This window comes from Brassica napus, chromosome C4 (genome assembly GCF_020379485.1).
Source record: "Brassica napus cultivar Da-Ae chromosome C4, Da-Ae, whole genome shotgun sequence".
In the NCBI taxonomy this organism is placed as follows: Eukaryota; Viridiplantae; Streptophyta; class Magnoliopsida; order Brassicales; family Brassicaceae; genus Brassica; species Brassica napus.
The window spans coordinates 62,614,345-62,636,144 of NC_063447.1; positions in this window are offsets into that span (position 1 = coordinate 62,614,345).

A 21,800-nucleotide genomic window follows, 5' to 3' on the forward strand; every position below is an offset into this window, starting at 1 on the left:
GAAATTAGGATTCTAAGTTTTATATAATTTCCTTGGGTGATAAAAGCTTAATATATATAGTCAGTATATATGGGAATGACCAGATATAATATATACTGAGCTAGTACTAAATTGTAAAGATCTCAACTAACATGCATGTTTTAATTTATACGTAATAGTTTGTAGATTATAGATCAGTGGATACATAATAAGAATGGCTTTTGATCAAGCTACATTGGGATTGACACATGGAAAAGGTTCAACGCGTACGTCTAATCTCTCCTTCCATCAAAAGAGAGGCAGAAGAATGTGGGATTTGCTTTTAAGGTGAGGAAGAGAGGAATGAATGCGAAAGAGTTCTGTTTTAGTCTACGACAATAAAGAGTACCCAAAAAGACAAAGATCCATTGCATGATGTAGATGGTGACCTATGCCTAAGGCAACTTATTATTTTTCATTATTGCAGAAGCAAGAATATCAATGTAAAGCAAAACAAATTTCACTGTCGATTGAGTCAATGGTTTATGCTAAAGACAAAATTTAGCAAAAAGAAAAGAAAAGGATAAGCCAGAGTTCCCTTTAATAGCTAATCTTTTGTTAGCCACCCACGTTTATTTCTAAAATTTTGTTTTGCTAATCCGGTATTTTAGAAGAAATATCAAATTGATACTAAAAACATGCATGCTTTAGGTGAACATGATACCAGCATACCAGATATGAGATATCATCATATATTCATATGAGTGCTTTCTCATTTCAATCATATGATTGCTTGTAGCAAAAAAAAAAATCATATGATTGTACCAGTAAACTAAACCCTAATTTTAATATATAAAAATGGATATATATTCCCAACAGGGTCGGTCTCAATTTGCTCATGGCCATTACTCAAGTGCTACTAATATACTTTTTAGAGGATAATCAGAGACCATGCTTTTTCATCTTCATAATGCCGAAATTCAAAATCAAAGGGCTTGAAAACTATTGCAGTGCATCCTTTTTTCCTTATTGACATCGAACACTCGATCGTGGTTTTCTCCTTTTGTCTTCGTCTGATTCGATTTTGGAATAGAAGTTGACCCTTCTATTGTTTTATATATGCACAGTAGCAATGTGTTTTCTTCGAACGACATGACTTAACATTAACCAGATACCTACTCTCTTCATGCTCAAAAGCATTTGCTTTTGCTTCTGTAAACTGTATATAGGTAATCCGTAATCATTCACACTTTCCTTTTCCATTTATTCCCATTCTTTTTCTTACTGGCTTTTTTCATATATGATGTAACGTTTTTAATTTACAGACCGTTGATTGCATGTGTACATAAATCACGCGCACGTAATCCTTAACTTTGTAGCAAGTGCTGGTGATCAATGTGTCTTTTTCTACTGTTTTTTTTTGCTGGAGTATTAATAGTTGATCTAATTAAGAAATTATATTTATGTACAAATCCCAATCATCTCTCAAATAAATAAAAACTACATACCTATATTATGATCGATTCTGTAGTTTGAAAATAGCTCATTTTGAACCAAGCGGTGGTATTCTGCTAGTAGTCTTTCGGGGCTCCGCGTGCATGCACATCGGTTTTGAGTTTGGTTCTTATTGTTGTGTTAGTATGGGTTTGTACTTCGGCTCAAGTAATTAATATGGTCCACCTCTTAACAATAGTCAGAAGGTATTCAAATTCGGTCATACACTTCCAGGCTAGTCCATTGTTTAACACTAAGCACGTTTCTCTCGTCGCCGATGGGTAGCCGAAAGAGTTTATAAAAAAAGCTCATTTTGCACGAAAACCCTTTTTATTTTTTTGTGAGCATATTAATAACTTGTTTTCACTTGGAAAGAGAGCTCTTCATATATTTGATAACATGAGTCACACTATAGGGACAAAATACAATATGGTACAGAGATGGACAAATTGAAGAGCTATATACATACACTATGGACATCCTCTTACAGGGGCCGAAATACAATATGGATAAATTGAATCGATTTTTGGAAAGGCCAACTCGACTCGATGGGGGTGACGACGACAACTCCACCTACGATTAGATAGATAATTAACATCTTTAACAAGTGAGACAAACCCTGATCTTTCAGAGTATTTAACAACTTAAGAAAATCGTATACAACCCTATTATCTGAGATGTGAAAGTAATGTACACCTGAGATGTGAAAAATGAAAGAGAAGAGAAGATAGTAACGATCGTTATATCTAAACACATTCCACGTTCTATATTAAACTCTCTTTCATGGTATTGTATATTATATCTAAACACATTCCACATTTTACATTTGTATTAGGGTCAAGCCACACGATCTGAAACCTATGATCTTGTTTTAAAACTTCTAAACACATTCTATGAAGTTTAGGGAGTATTATGAAATTTTACTAAATTAATTGTTAAAACATTTAAATGATACTCACGTACCATGAAAGAGAGTTTAATATATATTAATGCAAATGTAGAATGTGTTTAGAAATTTGAAAACAACAATAAAGATCATAGGCTTCAGTATATAAAGCATTTACCGAAAAATTCAATATTTTCGTAGGGGTTGTTAACCCATAGATTTTGAGAAAAATTCAAAAAAATGAAAATTTTATTTTAATGCATAGAGCCATCCTTCACTAAGATATGATGAAGGTCAAAGAGGTTTGGAACCTTTGTTGTCTCCGTTTTTCTAGAAAATAGTGATTTTATAGTGGTTAGTCAACCAGTTTAGGGAGTATTATGAAGTTTTACTAAATTAATTGACAAAAAATTTAAACGACGTCCATGTACCATGAAATAGAGTTTAATATAGATTAATACAAATGTAGAATGTGTTTAGAAATTAAAAGAAAACACTAAAGATCGTAGGCATCAATATATAGAGCATTTACCGAAACATTCAATATTTTCGTAGGGGTTGTTAACCCATAGATTTTGAGAAAAAATCAAAAAAATGAAAATTCTATTTTAATGCATAGAGCCATCCTTCACTAACATATGATGAATGTCAAAGAGGTTTGCAACCTTTGGGGTCTCCATTTTTCTATAAAATAGTGATTTTATATTGGTTAGTCAACCAATTGAGGGAGTATTATGAAGTTTTACCAAATTAATTGACAAAACATTTAAACGATACCCATGTACCATGAAAGAAAGTTTAATATACATTAATAAAAATGTAGAATGTGTTTAGAAATTTTAAAACAACAGTAAAGATCATAGGCTTTAGTATATAGAACATTTACCAAAAAATTAAATATTTTCGTAACCCATAGATTTTGAGAAAAATTCAAAAAAATGAAAATTCTAATTTAATGCATAGTTGTATCCTTCAATAACATATGATGAATGTCAAAGAGGTTTGGAACCTTTGTTGTCTCCGTTTTTTTAGATAATTGGGATTTTATATTGGTTAGTTAACCAATTTAGGGAGTATTATGAAGTTTTACTAAATTAATTGAAAAAAAAAAATTAAACGATACCCATGTACCATGAAATAGAGGTTAATATACATTAATACAAATGTAGAAAATGTTTAGAAATTTTAAAACAACAGTAAAGATCATAGGCTTCAGTATATAGAGCATTTATCGAAAAATTAAATATTTTCGTAGGGGTTAACCCATAGATTTTGAGAAAAATTCAAAAAATAAAAATTATATTTTAATGCATAGTTGCATCCTTAACTAACATATGATGAATGTCAAAGAGGTTTGGGACCTTTGTTGTCTCCGTTTTTCTAGAGAATAAGATTTAATATTGGTTAGTCAACCAATTTAGGGAGTAATATGAAGTTTTACTAACTAAATTGACAAAAAATTTAAACGATGTTCATGTACCATGAAAGAGAGTTTAATATACATTAATACAATGTAGAATGTGTTTGAAAATTTTAAAACAACAGTAAAGATCATAGGCTTCACTATATAGGGCATTTACCGAAAAATTCAATATTTTCGTAGGGGTTAACCCAAAGATTTTGAGAAAGATTCAAAAAAATGAAAATTCTATTTTAATGCATAGTTTCATCCTTCACTAACATATGATGAAGATCAAAGAGGTTTGAAACCTTTGGGGTCTCCATTTTTCTAGAGAATAGCAATTTTATAGTGGTTAGTCAACTAATTGAGGGAGTATTATGAAGTTTTATTAAATTAATTGACAAAAAATTTAAACGATACCCAAGTACCATTAAATAGTGTTTAATATACATTAATACAAATGTAGAATGTGTTTAGAAATTTTAAAACAACACTAAAGATCATAGGCTTCAATATATAAAGCATTTACCGAAAAATCAATATTTTCGTAAGGGTTAACCCATAGATTTTGAGAAAAATTCAAAAAAATGAAAATTCTATTTTAATGCATAGTTGCATCCTTCACTAACATAAGATGAAGGTCAAAGATGTTTGGGACCTTTGTTGTCTCTGTTTTTCTAGAGAATATGATTTAATATTGGTTAGTCAACCAATTTAGGGAGTATTATGAAGTTTTACTAAATTGATTGACAAAAAATTTAAACGATACCCATGTACCATGAAAGAGAGTTTAATATACATTAGTGCAAATGTAGAATGTGTTTATAAATTTTAAAACAACAGTAAAAATCATAGGATTCGATATATAAAGCATTTACCGAAAAATTCAATATTTTAGTAGGAGTTAACCTATAGATTTTGAGAAAAATTCAAAAAAATGAAAATTCTATTTTAATGCATAGTTGCATCCTTCAGTGACATATGATGAAATTCAAAGAGGTTTGGAACCTTTGTTGTCTCCATTTTTCTAGAAAATAGCAATTTTATAATGGTTGGTGAACCAATTTAGGGAGTATTATGAAGTTTTACTAAATTAATTGTCAAAAAATTTAAACGACGCCCATGTTCCATGAAATAGAGTTTAATATACATTAATACAATTGTAGAATGTGTTTTGAAATTTTAAAACAACACTAAAGATTGTTGGCATCAGTATATAGAACATTTACCCAAAAATTCAATATTTTCGTAGGGATTAACCCATAGATTTTTGAGAAAAATTTAAAAAAATGAAAATTCTATTTTAATGCATAGTTGCATCCTTCACTAACATATGATGAAGGTGAAAGAGGTTTGCAACCTTTGGGGTCTCCATTTTTCTAGAAAATACTGATTTTATATTGGTTAGTCAACCAATTGAGGAAGTAATACGAAGTTTTACCGAATTAATTGACAAAACATTTAAACGATGTCCATGTACCATGAAAGAGAGTTTAATATACATTAATACAAATGTAGAATGCGTTTAGAAATTTTGAAACAACAGTAAAGATCATAGGCATTAGTATATAGAGCGTTTACCGAAAAATTAAATATTTTCATAGGGTTTAACCCATAGATTTTGAGAAAAATTCAAAAAAATGAAAATTCTATTTTAATGCATAGAGCAAACCTTCACTAACATATGATGAAGGTCGAAGAGGTTTGGAACCTTTGTTGTCCCCGTTTTTCTAGAAAATAACGATTTTATAGTGGTTAGTCAGCCAATTTAGAGAGTATTATGAAGTTTTACTAAATTAATTGACAAAAAATTTAAACGACGCCCATGTACCATGAAATAGAGTTTAATATACATTAATACAAATGTAGAATGTGTTTAGAAATTAAAAAAAAGACACTAAAGATCGTAGGCATCAGTATATAGAGCATTTACCGAAAAATTCAATATTTTCGTTGGGGGTTAACCCATAGATTTTGAGAAAAAATCAGAAAAATGTAAATTATATTTTAATGCGTAGTTGTATCCTTCACTAACATATGATGAAGGTCAAAGAGGTTTGCAACCTTTGGGGTCTCCATTTTTCTAGAAAATAGTGATTTTATATTGGTTAGTCAACCAATTTAGGTAGTATTATGAAATTTTACTAAATTAATTGACAAAAAATATGAAAGAGAGTTTAATATACATTAATACATATGTAGAATGTGTTTGAAAATTTTAAAACAACAGTAAAGATCATAGGCTTCATATAGGGCATTTACCGAAAAATTCAATATTTTCGTAGGGGTAACCCAAACATTTTGAGAAAAATTCAAAAAAAATGAAAATTCTATTTTAATGCATAGTTGCATCCTTCACTAACATATGATGAAGATCAAAGAGGTTGAAAACCTTTGTTGTCTCCGTTTTTCGAGAGAATAGCGATTTTATATTGGTTAGTCAACCAATTTAGGGAGTATTATGAAGTTTTACTAAATTAATTGACAAAAAATTTAAATGATACCCATGTACCATGAAAGAGAGTTTAGTATACATTAGTACAAATGTAGAATTTTTTTAGAAATTTTAAAGCAACAGTAAAGATCATCGGCTCTAGTATATAGAGCATTTACCGAAAAATTCAATATTTTCGTAGGAGTTAACCCATAGATTTTGAGAAAAATTTGAAAAACTGAAAATTTAATTTTAATGCATAGTTACATCATTCACTAACATATGATGAATATCAAAGAGGTTTGGAAACTTTGTTGTCTCCCTTTTTGTAGAAAATAGCGATTTTATAGTGGTTAGTAAACAATTTAGAGAGTATTATGAAGTTTTACTAAATTAATTGACAAAAAAATTAAATGATACCCATGTACCATGAAATAGAGGTTAATATATATTAATACAAATGTAGAATGTATTTAGAAATTTTAAAACAACAGTAAAGATCATAGGCTTCAGTATATAAAGCATTTACCGAAAAATTAAATATTTTCGTAGGGGTTAAGCTATAGATTTTGAGAAAAATTCAAAAAAATGAAAATTCTATTTTAATGCATAGTGGCATCATTCACTAACATATTATGAAGGTCAAAGAGGTTTGGGACATTTGTTGTCTCCGTTTTTCTAGAGAATAGGATTTAATATTGGTTAGTCAACCAATTTAGGTAGTATTATGAAATTTTACTAAATTAATTGACAAAAAATTTAAACGATGCCCATGTACCATGAAAGAGAGTTTAATAGAAATTAATACAAACGTAGAATGTGTTTAGAAATTTTAAAACAACAGTAAAGATAATAGGCTTCACTATATAGGGTATTTACCGAAAAATTCAATATTTTCGTAGGGTACCCAAAGATTTTGAGAAAAAAGTCCAAAAAAATGAAAATTCTATTTTAATGCATAGTTTCATCATTCACTAACATATGATGATGATCAAAGAGGTTTGGAACCTTTGTTGTTTCTGTTTTTCTTGAGAATAGCGATTTTATATTGGTTAGTCAACCAATTTTGGGAGTAATATGAAGTTTTACTAAATTAATTGACAAAAAAATAAAAAGATGTTCATGTACCATGAAAGATATTTTAATATATATAAAAAAATGTAGAACGTGTTTAGAAATTTTAAAACAACATTAAATATAATAGGCATCAGTATATAAAGCATTTACCGAAAAATTCAATATTTTCGTAGGTGTTAAGCAATAGATTTTGAGAAAAATTCAAAAAAATGAAAATTTTATTTTAATGCATAGTTGCATCCTTCACTAACATATGATGAAGGTCAAAGAGGTTTGGAACCTTTGTTGTCTCCGTTTTTCTAGAGAATAGCGATTTTATATTGGTTAGTCAACCAATTTAGGGAGTATTATGAAATTTTACTAAATTAACTGTCAAAAAATTTAAACGATGCCCATGTACCATGAAAGAGAATTTAATATACATTAATACAAATTTATAATGTGTTTAAAAATTTTAAAACCACTGTAAAGTTCATAGGCTTCACTATATAGGGCATTTACCGAAAAATTAATATTTTCGTAGGGGGGTTGGTTAACCCATAGATTTTGAGAAAAATTCAAAAAAATGAAAATTATATTTTAATGCATAGTTGAATCCTTCACTAACATATGATGAAGGTCAAAGAGGTTTGGAACCTTTGTTGTATCCGTTTTTCTAAAGAATAGCGATTTTATATTGGTTAGTCAACCAATTTAAGGAGTACTATGAAATTTTACTAAATTAATTGACAAAAAATTTAAACGATACCCATGTACCATGAAAGAGAGTTTAATATACATTAGTACAAATGTAGAATTTTTTTAAAAATTTTAAAACAACAGTAAAATAATCGGCTTTAGTATATAGAGCATTTACCGAAAAATTCAATATTTTCGGAAGAGTTAACCCATAAATTTTGAGAAAAATTTGAAAAACTGAAAATTTTATTTTAATGCATAGTTACATCATTCACTAACATATGATGAATGTAAAAGAGGTTTGGAATCTTTGTTGTCTCCGTTTTTCTAGAAAATAGCGATTTTATAGTGGTTAGTAAACAATTTAGGGAGTATTATAAAGTTTTAGTAAATTAATTGACAAAAAAATTAAACGATACCCATGTACCATGAAATAGAAGTTAATATTCATTAATACAGATGTAGAATGTGTTTTGAAATTTTAAAACAACAGTAAAGATCATAGGCTTCAGTATATAAAACATTTACCGAAAAATTAAATATTTTCGTTGGGGTTAAGCAATAGATTTTGAGAAAACTTCAAAAAATGAAAATTCTATTTTAATGCATAGTTGCATCATTCACTAACATATGATAAAGGTCAAAGAGATTTGGGACATTTGTTGTCTCCGTTTTTCTAGAGAATTGGATTTAATATTGGTTAGTCATCCAATTTAGGTAGTATTATGAAATTTTACTAAATTAAATGACAAAAAATTTAAACGATGCCCATGTACCGTGAAAGAGAGTTTAATAGACATTAATACAAATGTAGAATGTGTTTAGAAATTTTAAAACAACAGTAAAGATAATAGGCTTCACTATATAGGACATTTACCAAAAATTCAATATTTTCGTAGAGGACCCAAAGATTTTGAGAAAAAGTAAAAACAAAATGAAATTTTAATACATAGTTGCATCCTTCACTAACATATGATGATGATCAAAGAGGTTTGGAACCTTTGTTGTTTCCGTTTTTCTAGTGAATAGCGATTTTATATTGGTTAGTCAACCAATTTAGGGAGTAATATGAAGTTTTACTAAATTAATTGACAAAAAATTAAAAAAATGTCCACGTACCATGAAAGATATTTTAATATATAATAAAAAAATGTAGAACGTGTTTAGAAATTTTAAAACAACACTAAATATCATAGACTTTAGAATATAAAGCATTTACCGAAAAGTTCAATATTTTCGTAGGTGTTAACCCTTAGATTTTGAGAAAATTTCAAAAGAATGAAAATTTTATTTTAATGCATAGTTGCATCCTTCACTAACATATGATGAATGCCAAAGAGGTTTGGAACCTTTGTTGTCTCCGTTTTTCTAGAGAATATCAATTTTATATTGGTTAGTCAACCAATTTAGGGAGTATTATGAAATTTTACTAAATTAATTGACAAAAAATTTAAACGATGTCCATGTACCATGAAAGAGAGTTTAATATACATTAATACAAATGTAGAATGTGCTTAGAAATTTTTAAACAACATTAAAGATCATAGGCTTCACTATATAGGGCATTTACCGAAAAATTCAATGTTTTCGTAGGGGTTAAACCCATAGATTTTTAGAAAAATTAAAAAAATGAAAATTATATTTTAATGCATTATTGCATCCTTCACTAACATATGATGAAGGTGAAAGAGGTTTGGAACCTTTGTTGTCTCCGTTTTTCTAGAGAATCGCGATTTTATATTGGTAAGTCAACCAATTTAGGGAGTATTTTGAAGTTTTACTAAATTAATTGACAAAACATTTAAACAATACTCATGTACCACGAAAGAGAGTTTATTATACATTAATAAAAATGTAGAATGTGTTTAGAAATTTTAAAACAACAGTAAAGATCATCGGCTTCAGTATATAGAGAATTTACCGAAAATTAAATATTTTCGTAGGGGTTAAACCATAGATTTTGAGAAAAATTCAAAAAATAATAATTCTATTTTAATGCATAGTTGCATCCTTCACTGACATATGATGAAGGTCAAAGAGGTTTGGAACCTTTGTTGTCTCCGTTTTTCTAGAAAATAGCAATTTTATAGTGGTTGGTGAACCAATTTAGGGAGTATTATGAAGTTTTACTAAATTAATCGTCAAAAAATTTAAACGACGCCCATGTTCCATGAAATAGAGTTTAATATACATTAATACAAATGTTGAATGTTTTTTGAAATTTTAAAACAACACTAAAGATTGTTGGCATCAGTATATAGAACATTTACCCAAAAATTCAATATTTTCGTAGGGATTAACCCATAGATTTTTGAGAAAAATTTAAAAAAATGAAAATTCTATTTTAATGCATAATTGCATCCTTCACTAACATATGATGAAGGTGAAAGAGGTTTGCAACCTTTGGGGTCTCCATTTTTCTAGAAAATAGTGATTTTATATTGGTTAGTCAACCAATTGAGGAAGTAATACGAAGTTTTACCGAATTAATTGACAAAACATTTAAACGATGTCCATGTACCTTGAAAGAGAGTTTAATATACATTAATATAAATGTAGAATGCGTTTAGAAATTTTGAAACAACAGTAAAGATCATAGGCATTAGTATATAGAGCGTTTACCGAAAAATTAAATATTTTCATAGGGTTTAACCCATAGATTTTGAGAAAAATTCAAAAAAATGAAAATTCTATTTTAATGCATAGAGCAAACCTTCACTAACATATGATGAAGGTCGAAGAGGTTTGGAACCTTTGTTGTCCCCGTTTTTCTAGAAAATAACGATTTTATAGTGGTTAGTCAGCCAATTTAGGGAGTATTATGAAGTTTTACTAAATTAATTGACAAAAAAATTAAACGACGCCCATGTACCATGAAATAGAGTTTAATATACATTAATACAAATGTAGAATGTATTTAGAGATAAAAAAAGACACTAAAGATCGTAGGCATCAGTATATAGAGCATTTACCGAAAAATTCAATATTTTCGTTGGGGGTTAACCCATAGATTTTGAGAAAAAATCAGAAAAATGTAAATTATATTTTAATGCATAGTTGTATCCTTCACTAACATATGATGAAGGTCAAAGAGGTTTGCAACCTTTGGGGTCTCCATTTTTCTAGAAAATAGTGATTTTATATTGGTTAGTCAACCAATTTAGGTAGTATTATGAAATTTTACTAAATTAATTGACAAAAAATTTAAACAATGCCCATGTACCATGAAAGAGAGTTTAATATACATTAATACATATGTAGAATGTGTTTGAAAATTTTAAAACAACAGTAAAGATCATAGGCTTCATATAGGGCATTTACCGAAAAATTCAATATTTTCGTAGGGGTTAACCCAAAGAGTTTGAGAAAAAATAAAAAAAATGAAAATTCTATTTTAATGCATAGTTGCATCTTTCACTACCATATTATGAAGATCAAAGAGGTTTGAAACCTTTGTTGTCTCCGTTTTTCTAGAGAATAACGATTTTATATTGGTTAGTCAACCAATTTAGGGAGTATTATGAAGTTTTACTAAATTAATTGACAAAAAATTTAAACGATACCCATATTCTATGAAAGAGAGTTTAATATACATTAGTACAAATGTAGAATGTTTTTAGAAATTTTAAAACAACAGTAAAGATCATAGACTTCACTATATAGGGCATTTACCGAAAAATTCAATATTTTCGTAGGGTCATAGATTTTGAGAAAAATTCAAAAAAATGAAAATTATATTTTAATACATAGTTGCATCCTTCACTAACATATGATGAAGATCAAAAAGGTTTGAAACCTTTGTTGTCTCTGTTTTTTTAGAGAATAGCGATTTTATATTGGTTATTCAACCAATTTAGGGAGTATTATGAAGTTTTACTAAATTAATTGATAAAAAATTTAAACGATACCCATGTACCATGAAAGAGAGTTTAATATATATTACTACAAATGTAGAATGTGTTTAGAAATTTTAAAACAACAGTAAAGATCATCGGCTTTAGTATATAGAGCATTTACCGAAAAATTCAATATTTTCGTAAAAGTTAACCCATAGATTCTGAGAAAAATTTGAAAAACTGAAAATTTTATTTTAATGCATAGTTACATCATTCACTAACATATGATGAATGTCAAAGAGGTCTGGAACCTTTGTTGTCTCCCTTTTTGTAGTAAATAGCGATTTTATAGTGGTTAGTAAACAATTTAGGGAGTATTATAAAGTTTTACTAAATTAATTGACAAAAAAATTAAACGATACCCATGTACCATGAAATAGAGTTTAATATACATTAATACAAATATAGAATATGTTTAGAAATTTTAAAACAACAGTAAAGATCATAAGCGTCAGTATATAAAGCATTTACCGAAAAAATCAATATTTTCGTAGGGGGTTAACCAATAGATTTTGAGAAAAATACAAATGTAGAACGTGTTTAGAAATTTTAAAACAACTGTAAAGATCATAGGCTTCACTATATATGGCATTTACCGAAAAATTCAATATTTTCGTAGGGGTTAACCATAGATTTTGAGAAAAATTCAAAAAAAAATAAAAATTATATTTTAATACATAGCTTCATCCTTCACTAACGTATGATGAAGGTCAAAGAGGTTTGGAACCTTTGTTGTCTCCGTTTTTCTAGAGAATAACGATTTTATATTGGTTAGTCAACCAATTTAGGGAGTATTATGAAGTTTTACTAAATTAATTGATAAAAAATTTAAACGATACCCATGTACCATGAAAGAGAGTTTAATATATACTACTACAAATGTAGAATGTGTTTAGAAATTTTAAAACAACAGCAAAGATCATCGGCCTTAGTATATAGAGCATTTACCGAAAATTCAATATTTTCGTAAGAGTTAACCCATAGATTTTGAGAAAATTTTGAAAACTGAAAATTTTATTTTAATGCATAGTTACATCATTCACTAACATATGATGAATGTCAAAGAGGTTTGGAACCTTTGTTGTCTCCCTTTTTGTAGTAAATAGCGATTTTATAGCGGTTAGTAAACAATTTAGGGAGTATTATAAAGTTTTACTAAATTAATTGACAAAAAATTAAACGATACCCACGTACCATGAAATAGAGGTTAATATACATTAATACAAATGTAAAATATGTTTAGAAATTTTAAAACAACAGTTAAGATCATAGGCCTCAGTATATAAAGCATTTACCGAAAAAATCAATATTTTCGTAGGGGGTTAACCAATAGATTTTGAGAAAAATTCAACAAAATGAAAATTCTATTTTAATGCATAGTTGCATCCTTCACTAACATATGATGAAGGTCAAAGAGGTTTGGGACATTTATTGTCTCCGTTTTTCTAGAGAATAGAATTTAATATTGGTTAGTCAACCAATTTAGGTAGTATTATGAAATTTACTAAATTAATTGACAAAAAATTTAAACGATGCCCATGTACCATGAAATAGAGTTTAATCGACATTAATACAAATGTAGAATGTGTTTAGAAATTTTAAAACAACGGTAAAGATATTAGGCTTCACTATATATGGCATTTACCGAAAAATTCAATATTTTCGTAGTGGTTAACCCAAAGATTTTGAGAAAAAGTAAAAAAAATGAAAATTCTATTTTAATGCATAGTTGCATCCTTCACTAACATATGATGATGATCAAAGAGGTTTGGAACCTTTGTTGTTTCCGTTTTTCTAGAGAATAACGATTTTATATTGGTTAGCCAATCAATTTAGGGAGTAATATGAAGTTTTACTAAATTAATTGACAAAAAATTAAAAAGATGTCCACGTACCATGAAAGATATTTTAATATATAATAAAAATATGTAGAACGTATTTAGAAATTTTGAAACAACACTAAAGATCATAGGCTTCAGTATATAAAGCATTTACCGAAAAATTCAATATTTTCGTAGGTGTTAACCCATAGATTTTGAGAAAAAATCAAAAAAATGAAAATTATATTTTAATGCATAGTTAACCAATTTTGGGAATATTATGAAGTTTTACTAAATTAATTGACAAAAAAATTTAAACGATTTCCATGTACCATGAAAGAGAGTTTAATATACATTAATACAAATGTAGAATATGTTTAGAAATTTTCAAACAACAGTAATGATCATAGGCATCAGTATATAGAGCATTTACCGAAAAATTCAATATTTTCGTAGGGTTTAACCCATAGATTTTGAGAAAATTCAAAAAAAATGAAAATTCTATTTTAATGCATAGTTGCACCTTTCACTAACATCTGATGAAGGTCAAAGAGGTTTGGAACCTTTGTTGTCTCCGTTTTTCTAGAAAATAACGATTTTATAGTGGTTAGTAAACCAATTTAGGGAGTATTATGAAGTTTTGCTAAATTAATTGACAAAAAATTTAAACGATGCCCATGTACCATGAATAAGAGTTTAATATACATTAATACAAATATAGAATGTGTTTAGAAATATTAAAACAACAGTAAAGATCATAGGCTTCAATATATAGAGTATTTACCGAAAAATTAAATATTTCGTAGGGGTTGTTAAACCATAGATTTTGAGAAAAAAATCAAAAAATAAAAATTCTATTTTAATGCATAGTTGCATCATTCACTAAAAAATGATGAATTTCAAAGAGGTTTGAAACCTTTGTTGTCTCCGTTTTTCTTTAGAATAGCGATTTTGTAGTCGTTGGTCAACCAATTTAGGAATTATTATGAAGTTTTACTAAATTAATTGACAAAAAAATTAAACAATGCCAATGTACCATGAAAGAGAGTTTAATATACATTAATAAAAATATAGAATGTGTTTACCCATAGATTTTGAGAGAAATTTAAAAAAAATGAACATTCTATTTTAATGCATATTTGCATCTTTCACTAACATCTGATGAAGGTCAAAGAGGTTTGGAACCTTTGTTGTCTCCGTTTTTCTAGAGAATAGCAATTTTATAGTGGTTAGTCAACCAATTTAGAGAGTATTATGAAGTTTTACTAAATTAAGTGCCAAAAAAATTAAACGATTCCCATGTACAATGAAAGAGAGTTTAATATACGTTAATAAAGATGTAGAATGTGTTTAGAAATTTTAAAACAACACTAAATATCATATGCTTCAGTATATAGAGCATTTACTCGTAGATTTTGAGAAAACTTCAGAAAAATGAAAACTCTATTTTAATGCATAGTTGCATCCATCACTAACATATGATGAAGGTCAAAGAAGTTTGGAACCATTGTTGTCTCCGTTTTTCTAGAGAATAGCGATTTTAGAGTGGTTAGTCGAGCAATTTAGAGAGTATTATGAATTTTTACTAAATTAATTGACAAAAAAATTTAAACGATGCCCATGTACCATGAAAGAGAGTTTAATATACATTAATACAAATATATAATGTGTTTAGAAATATTAAAACAACAGTAAATATCATCGGCTTTAGTATATAGAGCATTTACCGAAAAATTCAATATTTTCGTAAAAGTTAACCCATAGATTCTGAGAAAAATTTGAAAAACTGAAAATTTTATTTTAATGCATAGTTACATCATTCACTAACATATGATGAATGTCAAAGAGGTCTGGAACCTTTGTTGTCTCCCTTTTTGTAGTAAATAGCGATTTTATAGTGGTTAGTAAACAATTTAGGGAGTATTATAAAGTTTTACTAAATTAATTGACAAAAAAATTAAACGATACCCATGTACCATGAAATAGAGTTTAATATACATTAATACAAATATAGAATATGTTTAGAAATTTTAAAACAACAGTAAAGATCATAAGCGTCAGTATATAAAGCATTTACCGAAAAAATCAATATTTTCGTAGGGGGTTAACCAATAGATTTTGAGAAAAATACAAATGTAGAACGTGTTTAGAAATTTTAAAACAACTGTAAAGATCATAGGCTTCACTATATATGGCATTTACCGAAAAATTCAATATTTTCGTAGGGGTTAACCATAGATTTTGAGAAAAATTCAAAAAAAAATAAAAATTATATTTTAATACATAGCTTCATCCTTTACTAACGTATGATGAAGGTCAAAGAGGTTTGGAACCTTTGTTGTCTCCGTTTTTCTAGAGAATAACGATTTTATATTGGTTAGTCAACCAATTTAGGGAGTATTATGAAGTTTTACTAAATTAATTGATAAAAAATTTAAACGATACCCATGTACCATGAAAGAGAGTTTAATATATACTACTACAAATGTAGAATGTGTTTAGAAATTTTAAAACAACAGCAAAGATCATCGGCCTTAGTATATAGAGCATTTACCGAAAATTCAATATTTTCGTAAGAGTTAACCCATAGATTTTGAGAAAATTTTGAAAAACTGAAAATTTTATTTTAATGCATAGTTACATCATTCACTAACATATGATGAATGTCAAAGAGGTTTGGAACCTTTGTTGTCTCCCTTTTTGTAGTAAATAGCGATTTTATAGCGGTTAGTAAACAATTTAGGGAGTATTATAAAGTTTTACTAAATTAATTGACAAAAAAATTAAACGATACCCACGTACCATGAAATAGAGGTTAATATACATTAATACAAATGTAAAATATGTTTAGAAATTTTAAAACAACAGTTAAGATCATAGGCCTCAGTATATAAAGCATTTACCGAAAAAATCAATATTTTCGTAGGGGGTTAACCAATAGATTTTGAGAAAAATTCAACAAAATGAAAATTCTATTTTAATGCATAGTTGCATCCTTCACTAACATATGATGAAGGTCAAAGAGGTTTGGGACATTTATTGTCTCCGTTTTTCTAGAGAATAGAATTTAATATTGGTTAGTCAACCAATTTAGGTAGTATTATGAAATTTACTAAATTAATTGACAAAAAATTTAAACGATGCCCATGTACCATGAAATAGAGTTTAATCGACATTAATACAAATGTAGAATGTGTTTAGAAATTTTAAAACAACGGTAAAGATATTAGGCTTCACTATATATGGCATTTACCGAAAAATTCAATATTTTCGTAGTGGTTAACCCAAAGATTTTGAGAAAAAGTAAAAAAAAATGAAAATTCTATTTTAATGCATAGTTGCATCCTTCACTAACATATGATGATGATCAAAGAGGTTTGGAACCTTTGTTGTTTCCGTTTTTCTAGAGAATAACGATTTTATATTGGTTAGCCAATCAATTTAGGGAGTAATATGAAGTTTTACTAAATTAATTGACAAAAAATTAAAAAGATGTCCACGTACCATGAAAGATATTTTAATATATAATAAAAATATGTAGAACGTATTTAGAAATTTTGAAACAACACTAAAGATCATAGGCTTCAGTATATAAAGCATTTACCGAAAAATTCAATATTTTCGTAGGTGTTAACCCATAGATTTTGAGAAAAAATCAAAAAAATGAAAATTATATTTTAATGCATAGTTAACCAATTTTGGGAATATTATGAAGTTTTACTAAATTAATTGACAAAAAAATTTAAACGATTTCCATGTACCATGAAAGAGAGTTTAATATACATTAATACAAATGTAGAATATGTTTAGAAATTTTCAAACAACAGTAATGATCATAGGCATCAGTATATAGAGCATTTACCGAAAAATTCAATATTTTCGTAGGGTTTAACCCATAGATTTTGAGAAAATTCAAAAAAAATGAAAATTCTATTTTAATGCATAGTTGCACCTTTCACTAACATCTGATGAAGGTCAAAGAGGTTTGGAACCTTTGTTGTCTCCGTTTTTCTAGAAAATAACGATTTTATAGTGGTTAGTAAACCAATTTAGGGAGTATTATGAAGTTTTGCTAAATTAATTGACAAAAAATTTAAACGATGCCCATGTACCATGAATAAGAGTTTAATATACATTAATACAAATATAGAATGTGTTTAGAAATATTAAAACAACAGTAAAGATCATAGGCTTCAATATATAGAGTATTTACCGAAAAATTAAATATTTCGTAGGGGTTGTTAAACCATAGATTTTGAGAAAAAAATCAAAAAAATAAAAATTCTATTTTAATGCATAGTTGCATCATTCACTAAAAAATGATGAATTTCAAAGAGGTTTGAAACCTTTGTTGTCTCCGTTTTTCTTTAGAATAGCGATTTTGTAGTCGTTAGTCAACCAATTTAGGAATTATTATGAAGTTTTACTAAATTAATTGACAAAAAAATTAAACAATGCCAATGTACCATGAAAGAGAGTTTAATATACATTAATAAAAATATAGAATGTGTTTACCCATAGATTTTGAGAGAAATTTAAAAAAAATGAACATTCTATTTTAATGCATATTTGCATCTTTCACTAACATCTGATGAAGGTCAAAGAGGTTTGGAACTTTTGTTGTCTCCGTTTTTCTAGAGAATAGCAATTTTATAGTGGTTAGTCAACCAATTTAGAGAGTATTATGAAGTTTTACTAAATTAAGTGCCAAAAAAATTAAACGATTCCCATGTACAATGAAAGAGAGTTTAATATACGTTAATAAAGATGTAGAATGTGTTTAGAAATTTTAAAACAACACTAAATATCATATGCTTCAGTATATAGAGCATTTACTCGTAGATTTTGAGAAAACTTCAGAAAAATGAAAACTCTATTTTAATGCATAGTTGCATCCATCACTAACATATGATGAAGGTCAAAGAAGTTTGGAACCATTGTTGTCTCCGTTTTTCTAGAGAATAGCGATTTTAGAGTGGTTAGTCGAGCAATTTAGAGAGTATTATGAATTTTTACTAAATTAATTGACAAAAAAATTTAAACGATGCCCATGTACCATGAAAGAGAGTTTAATATACATTAATACAAATATATAATGTGTTTAGAAATATTAAAACAACAGTAAATATCAAAGGCTTCAGTATATAAAGTATTTACCGAAAAATTAAATATTTTCGTGGGGGTTAACCCATAGATTTTGAAAAAAATTTAAAAAAAATGAAAATTCTATTTTAACGCATAGTTGCATCCTTCTCTAACATATGATGAAGGTCAAAGAGGTTTGGAACCTTTGTTGTCTCTGTTTTTCTAGAGAATGTTGATTTTATAGTGGTTAGTAAACCAATTTAGAGAGTATTATGAAGTTTTGCTAAATTAATTGACAAAAACTTTAAACGACACCCATGTACCATGAAAAAGAGTTTAATATAAATTAATACAAATGTAGAATGTGTTTATAAATTTTAAAACAACACTAAAAATCATAGGCATAAATATATAGAGCATTTACCGAAAAAATCAATATTTTCGTAAGGGTTAACACATAGATTTTGAGAAAAATTCAAAAAAATGAAAATTCTATTTTAATGCATAGTTTCATCCTTCACTAACTTATGATGAAGGTCAAAGAGGTTTGGAACCTTCGTTGTCTCCGTTTTTCTAGAAAATAGCGATTTTATAGTGGTTAGTCAACCAATTTAGGGAATATTACGAAGTTTTACTAAATTAATTGACAAAAATTTAAACGATGCCCATGTACCATGAAAGAGAGTTTAATATACATTAATAAAAATGTAGAATATGTTTAGAAATTTTCAAACAACAGTAATGATCATAGGCTTCACTATATAGACCATTTACCGGAAAATTAAATATTTTTATTGGGGTTATAACCCATAGGTTTTGAGAAAAATTCAAAAAAATGAAAATTCTTTTTTCATGCATAGTTGCATCATTCACTAACATATGATGAATGTCAAAGAGGTTTGCAATCTTTGGGGTCTCCGTTTTTCTAGAGAATAGCGATTTTATATTTGTTTGTCAACCAATTGAGGAAGTATTATGAAGTTTTACTAAATTAATTTAAAAAAAAAATTAAACGATGCCCATGTACCAAGAAATTGAGTTTAATATACATTAATACAAATGTAGAATGTGTTTAGAAATTTTAAAACAATACTAAAGATCATTGGCTTCAGTATATAGAGCATTTACCGAAAATTCAATATTTTCGTATGTACCCATAGATTTTGAGAAAAATTCAAAAAAAATGAAAATTCTATTTTAATGCATAGTTGCATCCTTCAATAACATATGATGAAGGTCAAAGAGGTTTGGAACCATTGTTGTCTCCGTTTTTTTGGATAATAGCGATTTTATATTGGTTAGTCAACCAATTTAGGGAGTATTATGAAATTTTACTAATTTAATTGACAAAAAAATTAAACGATACCCATATACAATGAAATAGAGCTTAATATACATTAATACAAGTGTAGAATGTGTTTGGAAATTTTAAAACAACAGTAAAGATCATAGGCCTCAATATATAGAGCATTTACCGAAAATTAAATATTTCGTAGGGGTGTTTACCCATAGATTTTGAGAAAAAAATTCAAAAAAATGAAAATTCTATTTTAATGCATAGTTGCATCCTTCACTAACATATGATGAAGGTCAAAGACGGTTGGAACCTTTGTTGTCTCCGTTTTTTAAGAGAATAGCAATTTAAATATTGGTTAGTCAACCAATTTAGGGAGTATTATGAAGTTTTACTAAATCAATTGACAAAAAATTTAAACGATGTGCATGTACCATGAAAGAGAGTTTAATATACATTAATAAAAATATAGAATGTGTTTAGAAATATTAAAACAACAGTAAAGATCATAGGCTTCAGTATATAGAGCATTTACCGAAAATTAGATATTTCGTAGAGGGGTTAACCCATAGCTTTTTGAGAAAAAATTCAAAAAAATGAAAATTCTATTTTAATGCATAGTTGCATCCTTCACTAACATATGAAAAAGGTTAATGAGGTTTGGAACCTTCGTTGTCTCCGTTTTCTAGAGAATAATGTTTATAGTGGTTAGTCAACCAATTTTGGGAGTATTATGAAGTTTTATTAAATTAATTGATTGAAAATAAAACGATGCTCATGTACTATGAAAGAGAGTTTAATATACATTAATACAAATATATAATGTGTTTAGAAATTTTAAAACAACACTAAAGATCATAGGCTTCAGTATATAGAGCATCTACCGAAAAATTCAATATTTCGTACGGGTTAACCCTTAGATTTTGAGAAAAATTCAAAAAAATAAAATTATATTTTAATGCATAGTTGCATCCTTCGCAAACATATGATGAAGGTCAGAGAGGTTTTGAACCTTTGTTGTCTCCGTTTTTCTATAGAATAGCGATTTTATAGTGGTTAGTCAACCAATTTAAAGAGTATTATGAAGTTTTACTAAATTAATTAACAAAAAATTTAAACGACACCCATGTACCATGAAATAGAGTTTAATATACATTAATACAAAAGTAGAATGTGTTTAGAAATTTTAAAACAACACTAAAAATCATAGGCATCAATATATAGAGCATTTACAGAAAAATTCAATATTTTTGTAGTGGTAAACCCATAGATTTTGAGAAAAATTCAAATAAATGAAAATTATATTTTAAAGCGTAGTTTCATCTTTCACTAACATATGATGAAGGTCAAAGAGGTTTGGAACCTTTGTTGTCTCCGTTTTTCTAGAGAATAGCGATTTTATAGTGGTTAGTAACCTAATTTATGGAGTATTATGAAGTTTTACTAAATTAATTGACAAACAATTTAAACGATGCCCATGTACCATGAAAGGGAATTTAATATATATTAATACAAATGTAGAATGCGTTTAGAAATTTTAAAACAACACTAAAGATCATAGGCTTCAATATATAGTGCATTTACCAAAAATTTCAATATTTTCGTAGGGTTAACACATAGATTTTGAGAAAAATTAAAAAAAAATGAAAATTCTATTTTAATTCATAGAGTCATCCTTCACTAACATATGATGAAGATCAAAGAGGTTTTGAATCTTTGGTGTCTCCGTTTTTCTAGAAAATAACGATTTTATAATGGTTAGTCAACAAATTTAGG